The following is a 9,679-nucleotide window of genomic DNA, read 5'->3' on the forward strand; positions in this document are numbered from 1 at the left end:
AGAACCATGTGATTTCACTGATAGGTGGGATATGAAACTGAAACTTATGGACACAAACAGCACTGTGGTGGTTGCCAGACGAAGGGGGATGGAAGTAGGAGATCCTAATATGTGGTGACAGGAGAAGATTTGATTTTGGGTGATAGGCATATGGTACTATATACGGATTTTGTAACTTAGAAATCCGCACATGAAACCTTTATATACATGTTGCTAATGTCACCCCAATAAAACTTAATTTTTAAAAAAGTGCTAAGGACCTGAATAGACACTGCTCTAAGAGAACATGCAGATGGCAATAGATATATAAAGAAATTCTCAATGTCACTAATCACCAGATAAATGCAAATTAAAACCAAAATGAAATATTACTTCTCATCTGTCAGGTGGCTATCATGAATAAACCAGCAAACAAGTGTTGGGGAGGATGTGGATAAAAGGGAGTCCTCAAGCACCTTTGGAGGGAATACAGACTGGTGAAGCCACTGTGGGAAGCAGTATGGAGTTTCCTCAAAAAAAAAAAAAAAAAAATGTAACAGCAATTCCACTTCTGGAAATATATTCAGAGAAATGCAAAAGACTAATTTGAAAGAATATATGTACCCCTATGTTCATTGTAAAGTTATTTATAATAGCGAAGATTTAGAAGCAGCATAAGTGCCCATCAGTAGATGAGTAGATAAAAAAGCTGTGGTATATACATTTATACAATAGAATACTACTTGGCCATGAATAAAAGAGGGAAACCTTACCTTCTGTGACAAGATAGATGCTCCTAGAGAGTATTATGCTAAGTGAAATAAGTCAGAGAAAGAAAATATGATTTCATTTTTATGTGGAATCTAATGAACAAAATAATCTCACAAGCAAAATAGGAGCAGACTTCCTTGACAGCTTTCAGAGGAGAAGGAAGTTGCAGGACTGGGTGAAAAAGGTTAAGGGATTAAGCAGGAAAAAAAAAAAAAAAGAAGGAAAAAAAAAAAAAAAAACACCTCCTAAACACAGACAGAAGCATGATATTACCAGAAGGAAAAGGGGTGGGGGAGGTAGAAGAGAGTATAGTGTGGATAAATGGTGATGGAAGGAGACTTGACTTGGGGTGGTGAATGCGCAATACAATATACAGATGATGTATTATAGAATTGTAAACTTGAAACTATACAATTTTATTAACTGATTTCAGCTCAATTAATTCAATAAAAAATTTAAAATGGGAAAAGTAAATATCCTTTAATCTTACTACTTATTAATAATTATTAATTTTGGTGATATTTTTTAAAATTTATTTTTATTATTGAAGGTATTAAAGATGTCCCTCTACCCTTCATCCCTCTCTCCTGTGTCTGCTTTCTCTATCTAGTCCCTAGAGGAAAGCAAACCTAATTTTTAGAGAATCCTACAAAGATCATTCTGTGTCCTACTATCATTGTGCTCCTTTTTATCCACTTAACATAATAGCACACATTTTTCATGCTATTCCAAAACATTATTTTTAATGGCTATAAGTGTGTGTGTTTTCAGTTTAAAAACTGCAACTTTCTTAACTTTGCCTCTATATTTTTATTTACAATATATTTTCAATTATTTGTTTTAAATAAAACTGTGATAAACATCTATAGACACAATGTCTTCTTCTTATTATTTCCTAGTAATACGTTCTGAAAAGTGGAATTACTCAATCACAGCGATGTTTTAAAAGTTTGTGTATTTAAAGTAACTCGGCACAATAAAGTGACTGGACATCTTAATTGAAATCTAGAGATGCGAGTATGAATCTCAGTACTTTTTCCAAATTACTCTGTAACATTGGTCAAATAAGTTTGCTGTGTTTGTCTTTGGTTTCCTCACCTATAGTATAAGATGACTAAACTAAATTATTTTAGATGCCAATTTTGCTCATCTATGACTGCAAAACAAATTACCTCAAAATCTGGTGGCCTAAAACAACAATCATTCAGCTATATCTCATGATTCTGTGGTTTGACCAGAGCTTAGCTATATGGTTCTTCTGCTAATCTTTCTTGTAGTTCCTTTTGAAGCTTCAACTGATGCTGGCTGCACACTCAATGTCCATGAGGCCTCATTCATGTGCCTGGTACCTTGGCATGAAAACTGGGCTTACCTAGGAGCTTGGATAAGTGGGTGTCTCTCTCTCTCTCTTTCTCTCTCTCTCTCTCTCTCTCTCTCTCTCTCTCTCTCTCTCTCTCTCTCTTCTCTCTCTCAAGTTTCAGGGTTTCTCCTCTTCATATAAACAATTCTACACAGTATCTCCATGTGGCCTGTTCTTCAGAACAAGAAGACTTCTTACATGGCAGATCAGGCTCTCAGAAATGCAAACACATCATCACTTTTATTCCATTCTTTTGGGAAAGCAAGTCACATGATCAGTGTGAGGTGGGCAGCACAAGAACACTAATATTGGGAGCTGTGGTTCATTAGGAATCATCTTTGGTGAATAGCTATCTTACAGTGCCTGACTGCAAACAGTGTCTTTGGAGCTCTAGGATTTTAATTATTTGAAAATTTATAAACCATGTATGACAAGTTCTATGATGGTCTGTACATCATATTAGGGGCAGTGTGGTACTTCTCTATTGTCAAAGATGTTCATTTTGCTAGAACACTATTCTCAACTCTTTTGGTCGGGGGAGGGGAGAGACACTCTGTAATTTGCTCCAAATAATTACACTATTTTCTTTGTGCTAACAATACCCACATCTACATGTCAGCCAACTGCCGCAAAGAAAATATAAATAGGTTGAACCTCCCTATACCCTACCCCATGGAGAATACCTAGTAGGAGAGTCACCATGGTCTGAGGGTAATTGAGTTTCCTCATGTGGCTTGTAGAGGATGGTAAATCTGACTGGGTTTTACTGACACTATGCATGATTGGGGAAATCAAAAAGAGATTAACTGAAAATGAGTCCCCAGAGCAATGTGACATGAATCATCTTTGCCTAGCTTCTTCTAATAAAAGATTATACTCCTTTCAATATATTAATTTTATTACTTATAGCTAAAGCCTAAAGAACTGAGACTGCCGGGCTGTGATAAAGCCAAGTAACTGTTGTTACAAACAGATAACAAAGCCAGATTAATAACATTTTATTAATCCTCCATGCCAAATTACATATGCTGGATAAGAATATGTTTTTATCCCACACTACAAAAAAAATGGCAGGTTTTTTATTAAGTCTATTTCTTAAAACTTAAACATTTGCTTTTTCTCCCCGCTGCCTTACAGTGAGAGCTAAAGCTTCTGGAGGCTTTTATTTATTTATATGGCATTTACCTTGACGTTTTCCAAGTAATAATACATAGTAACAGAGACAGATGAGAATTCTGTATCATCCTTTCCCTCAGGGCAAACCAGGAGAAAAATAGACCTCTAATGAAAGAATCCACAGAGCAGGACATAAATAACAGGACGTGAAATGGGAAAAACAGTCCCCAAGTACAACCCTTAAAAAAATACAGAACAGAACAATATTCTACTCCAAATGGGAAAAACTGTCTCCAAGTATAATCCTTAAAAAATACAGAATAGAACAATATTCTACTAAAAAAATGCAGAACAATATTCTAGTCTTTAATTTTTATATCGTACAGTAAATTTTACCTCCATTACTATACATTCTTCCCCACTAACCAGATTACTTCTAAATCTGATATCGCTCTTTGATCTCAAGAAATAGATATTTCCATTGCTATTTATTGCTTTATTAATAAAACTAGAGGCCTGGTGCATGGAATTCATGCACAGGTAGGGTCCCTAGGCCTGGCTAGTGATCAGGGCTGATCAGGTTCCCGGCCTCCCTGCCTCGCCGCCTCCTCCTTCTCTTGCTCCCTCAGCGTCCTGCCACTGCTGTTGGTTGCCCACTATGTTCTGTGCTGTCCCCGGGTAGTCAATGCATGTCATAGCGAGCAATTGAACTCCTGGTCAGTTGAACTCCTGAGGGGACATTTTGCATATTAGGCTTTTATAGATAGATAGATGATAGATAGATAGATAGATAGATAGATAGATAGATAGATAGATAGTATTTGTTCCTAAGTAGTAACTGACATATAAAGAGATCTTCAAACAAAATACAAATATAATTAATCAAGCCATGCTTATTTCCTAGTCAGCAATTATGCATTCATTTAACAAATAACTTGTGTTGGCTGACTCTGTGCCAGACATAATGCTGGGTCCTGGAAATACATGAGTGAAGAAAATATGATTTCTATTTTGAGGAAACTTTAGTATAGAGGAGGCAATAAACCACTAAGCAGGCTAGAACACAAAGGAGTGGTATCCAGTCAGTCTAAAGCTTCAGGGAGGGATACTTGGAGGGATACTTGGAGATGATGTTTAGCCTGAGATAAGAAAGATACAGAAGGGCCAAAACCGGTTTGGCTCAGTGGATAGAGCGTTGGCCTGCGGACTGAAAGGTCCCGGGTTCTATTCCAATCAAGAGCATGTACATTGGTTGTGGGCACATCCCAGTAGGAGGTGTGTAGGAAGCAGCTGGTGGATGTATCTCTTTCATCGACGTTTCTAACTCTCTATCCTTCTCTCTTCCTCTCTGTAAAAAATCAATAATATATATATATATATATATATATATATATACACACACAGAGGGATTAATCAAGGAAGTGGGGATGGTATCAGGAGTCTACAGAGAAACAGAACCAAGAGTATACATAGATATATATTCACATATACTAGCATATAAAGAGATTTATTATAAGGAATTGGCTCATGTGACTGCAGAGGCTGACAAGTCCCAAGGTCTGTAATCAAATAGCTAGAGTCCAAGCAGGATCATGGTATAGTTCCAGTTCAAGTCTGAAGGCATGAGAACCAGGATAGCCAATGGTATAAATTCCAGTTAGAAAGCTAGCAAGCCCTTGACCCAAAAAGACCTGATATTTCACTTTGAGTCTGAAGGGAAAAAAAGATTGATAACCCAGCTTAACCTGGAAGAAGGTCAGCATTTTTGTTTCACTTGGACCTTCAACTGACTGAATGAGGCTCATCCATATTATTTAAAAAAAAAAAAAAAAAAAAAGTCAATCTACTTTACTCAGTCTACAAATTCAAAGATTAATCTAATGCAAAAATACCTTTCCAGATGCTCTCAGAATAATAATTGACCAATCTGGGTATCCCATGGCCCAGTGAAGTTGACACATAAAAGTAACTATAATCTATATAATAAAAGCCTAAGTGACTGTTACAATAGAACAACCAGTCGCTATGATGTGCTCTGACCACCAAGGGGAAGACACTCAATGCAGGAGCTGCCCCTTAGTAGTCAGTGTGCACCCACAGGGGGAGTACTGCTCATGGCTGGCGAGAGCAGCAGTGGTGGCAGGAGCCTCTGCAGCAGTGCTAAGAAGCAACTGGACCAAAAATGGCATTATAAGGCCCCTAGACTTTTGAGATTCAGAAGATAATACCTACTGGTCTAAACTTCAGAATACTCAGTTATATACTAATTCTGAGCACAGGAATCACACATCTTGAAAGGTCCCTAAACATCCTACCTGTGTGTGTGATTTTGTATCCTATATGTGAATTTGTGTTTCACCAGCCTGTCCTCTCCTGCTTTCCATAAAGACGCCCTGTGCAGTTATTTCTGGAGGTCCTTAGAAAACTATTCACAAAGATCAGTGTTTCTATCAGGGGTGACTTTGCTCCCCCAAGACATTTGGATATGTAGATAATAAGACATTTTCAGTTTTTACATATGGAAGAGGTGCTCCTAGCATCTATTGGGTAGAAACAAGGGATGCTGATCAATACCCTTTAATATATAGGATGTCGCATCACAAATAATTATCCAGTCCAATAGACAAGTGCTGTCAGCCATCTCTATAATCATTAGACAAGTCTAAACATGGAACCTCTTCTTATCTGACATTTTAACTCTGGGATTCTTTGGAATTACTCCTCCAGACTCCAGGGCTAGAGGCATTTCTTCCCTAATAGTTTATGCTTTGTGGTCTTCTTGACTCCGACTTCCTCCAGTAGAGTCCACACTCTTTGCCCCCTAGAGGAGTTGTTTGCCCTGAGTACCAGCTGTTCTCATCCATAATGTCTCCATGTATACTTTGTAAAGATGTACAGTAATTAGCCCTTCAATGTCTGCTATAAGTTCTATAGATCTTGTTACTTTTATTCCTAGAGAAAAACAATGTTTTAGTTATTTCAGAAATAAAGTTATTAACACTACTAGAGATCAAGTAGCTTTCCATATGATTTCACTCATGTGGAATTTAAGGAACAAACTGAACTCCCAAGAAAAATAGAGACAGACTCATAGATAGCTTTCCCAAGATGTACTGCTAATGAAAATAAACCTGGGCCCAGCTGGCATGGCTTAGTGGTTGAGCACTGGCCCATGCGTCAAGAGGTCACCTGTTCCATTCCAGATCAGGACACTTGCCCAGGTTGTGGGCCTGATCCCCAGGAAGGGGCATGTAGGAGACAGCTGATCACTGTTTCTGTTTCTCTCTCACATTGATGTTTCTCCCTTCTTCTTCTTCTTCTTCTCCTTCTTCTCCTTCTCCTTCTCCTTCTCCTTCTCCTTCTCCTTCTCCTTCTCCTTCTCCTTCTCCTTCTCCTTCTCCTTCTCCTTCTCCTTCTCCTTCTCCTTCTCCTTCTCCTTCTCCTTCTCCTTCTCCTTCTCCTTCTCCTTCTCCTTCTCCTTCTCCTTCTCCTTCTCCTTCTCCTTCTTCTTCTTCTTCTTCTTCTTCTTCTTCTTCTTCTTCTTCTTCCTTCTTCCTTCTTAAATCAATAAAAATATTTTTAATAAAATAAATAATGGTTTTAAGTTAGAACTAATTCTGACTCCTAAACTGTGCTCTCAATCAGTGAACTACACTGCACAAAACTTAGCAGGGGACCACCCTCCAGAGGTCACCATGGCTTGGCCCTGTGTCCGTGAGACTCTTCTCACATTCCCTATTCTGTCATTCTAAAAGAAATCCAGCTTAACAAAACATGAGCAAATGAGATAAATTTGTGGAAACAGTTATCACTGTAATTTTTTAAAATTTCATTTAAACCACCTTTGTCCTTTCTTCAAGGCCCTTTTCCAATACAAGTTACTTTACATCCATCTGCCCAATACATACATAATCTCTATAATTTCTTCTGCTGTACTGAGTAATTCAGCTTTCACACTCAGCTTGCAGACCCTAATAAAAAGAAAGGAAACAGGAGTTATATGTGCTTTCCATCTAAAAAGGCAAGAGGTAGTCTTTTTTATTTATTTATTTATCTTTATTGTTGAAAGTTATACAGGTGCAGTCTTAAGAAAAAATAGAAACTCTTGGAAGTTTCTGTCTCAGAACTTTATCAAAGTTCATTCGCAATAATCCTTTCATGGGACCGAGGGAATAGTGGTATGTATAAATTTGTCAAAAATTCCTCAGATTTATACTTGAAATAGGTTTTATTCTGAATAAATTATTCCTCAATAAAACTGATTTTTAAATGTCTACTCAGGATTGTTTCTATAACAACAAATACATTCTATGTTCCAAATAACTAAATAAGTTATGCTACATCTCTTAGTCACTGAAATTTTATCAGCCCAAACTGAAATTTCTTTTAAGGTCTTTAAGTAGGAAAGTGGACAAAAAATAAATAAATAAATAAACAAATAAATAAAGAAAGAAAGAAAGAAAGAAAGAACAAAACAACTCCTTTTTTAAAAAAAAAAATATGTTTTATTGATTCTTTACAGAGAGGAATAGAGAGGGATAGAGAGTTAGAAACATCGATGAGAGAGAATCATCGATCAGCCACCTCCTGCACACCCCCTACTGGGGGTGTGCAGGAGGTGTAAAGCCCCCAACCATGTAAAGCCCCCAACCATGTACATGCCCTTAACCGGAATCAAACCCGGGACCCTTTAGTCTGCAGGCAGACGCTCTATCCACTGAGCCAAACCGGTGTCAGATGAACAAAGCAACTCTTAAACAACATAATTTTTTAAAATAAAATATCTAGAAGAAAAAAACAAAAGGAGCCTTCATAATTGTTCCTCAATATCATATTAGCAGTAATTATTTGTATTTGCTTTCCTATGTCTTTCTAATTTTATATAATGTACTTATATTGCTATTTTAAGCAGTAATAAATTAACAAAAATGAAAAGGCTTTTTAAGAACCTCTACTTACAGAATGAAAATAAAATGCCTTAGCTCTTCTCATAGGCACCTTGAGATGACCTCTGAAAATCGTTCACAATTCATTTGAACAGGAAGACCCCACAAAATCATGCAAATCGAGAGGTTCAAATCTTCATGTTCACTTTAAGAAGACTTGTGAAACTTTCCAGGCCATCAAGGGTATGCATATCTGAAAAGCCACCAGGTATCTGAGGGTGTCACTTTACAGAAGCAATGTGTGCCATTCCACCATTACAATGGTGGAATTGGTAGATGTGTCCAGGCCAAACAGTGGGCTGGACACAGAGTCAGGGCTTAAATGTAGATTCTCTGCTCATTGAGTACATACAGGTGAACAAAGCTCCCAAGATGTGGTGCAGAATTTACAGAGCCCATGGATAGATTAACCTGTACATTAACTTTTCCTGCCACACTGAGATGATCCTTACTGAAAAAGAGCAAATTATTTTTAAACTGGAAGACAAAGTTGCACAAAAGAAAAAGATATCCCAGAAGAAACTGAAGAAACAAAAACTTAAAAGGCTCAAAGTAAATTCTGCATAAAGTAATAAAGTAAATGCTAATAAACAGTTAAAAAAAAAAAGAAAGAAAGAAAGAAAAGAAAAGAAAAGAAAAGAAAAGAAAAGAAAAGAAAAGAAAAGAAAAGAATAAATAACTAAATGCCTTAGAATGGCCCTGACCATTAGTCTCCAGCTTTCTTCCTCAGAAATTGTGTATCTTGCCGAAACCGGTTGGCTCAATGGATAGAGAGTCGGCTTGGGAACTGAAAGGTTCCGGGTTCGATTCCGGTCAAGGGCATGTACTTGGTTGCGGGCATATCCCCGGTGGGAGGTGTGCAGGGGGCAGCTGATCGATGACTCTCTCTCGTCGATGTTTCTAACTCTCTATCTCTCTCCCTTCCTCTCTGTACAAAATCAATAAAATATATTTTTTTTTAAATTAAAAAAAAAAAGAAATTGTGCATCTTCTCTGTCAATTAGACACTCTCAGGCTTCTTAGCCTTTGCATGTGTTATTTGCTCTGTGTGGAAATGCTTGTTCTCACACATCATCCATCTTAGGCCATCTAGTCTCCCTTTAAGAACCAACTTAAATATTCCCTCTGTTCTTCTTTCAAAGAGTTTTCTGCTTCCTACTACTCACATATGCTTTCCCATTGCACCATAGGGGATCACATATTTCTTTTTCTATATTAGTTATGAAGGATTAGGCTGTGTGTAGTAAGAACAAATAACTCCCAAATCTCAGTGGCTTAACACAACAACATTTTGCCCAATGCCCCATATGAATTCGTAGGAGGGTCCAGTCTCAGGAACTCAGACTGTTGGAAGTTGCACCATTTCATAGCTGCATACAATGACGGATAGCAACAGCAAAGAACCACACGTCAGAATTTTACTACTTCATCTCAGAAAAAACACGTATCACTAACTACCCACATTTTATGGCCAGCCCATATTACTGCACCTGCCTACCTGTAAGAA

General features: G+C 37.5%; 1 pseudogene across 1 annotated transcript in view; it reads left to right on the forward strand.

Moving 5' to 3' along the window:
• LOC311619637 (large ribosomal subunit protein uL22-like) overlaps positions 1-8,739 on the forward strand; it is a 35,536-nt pseudogene extending 26,797 nt beyond the window's left edge. The window contains exon 2 of the transcript in view: positions 8,268-8,739. The product of the transcript in view is annotated as a large ribosomal subunit protein uL22-like (transcript). The remainder of the gene's footprint in view (positions 1-8,267) is intronic.
• The last annotated feature ends 940 nt before the right edge of the window (positions 8,740-9,679 follow it).

This window comes from Pipistrellus hanaki (genome assembly GCF_964339955.1).
Source record: "Pipistrellus hanaki genome assembly, chromosome: 3".
NCBI lineage: Eukaryota > Metazoa > Chordata > Mammalia > Chiroptera > Vespertilionidae > Pipistrellus > Pipistrellus hanaki.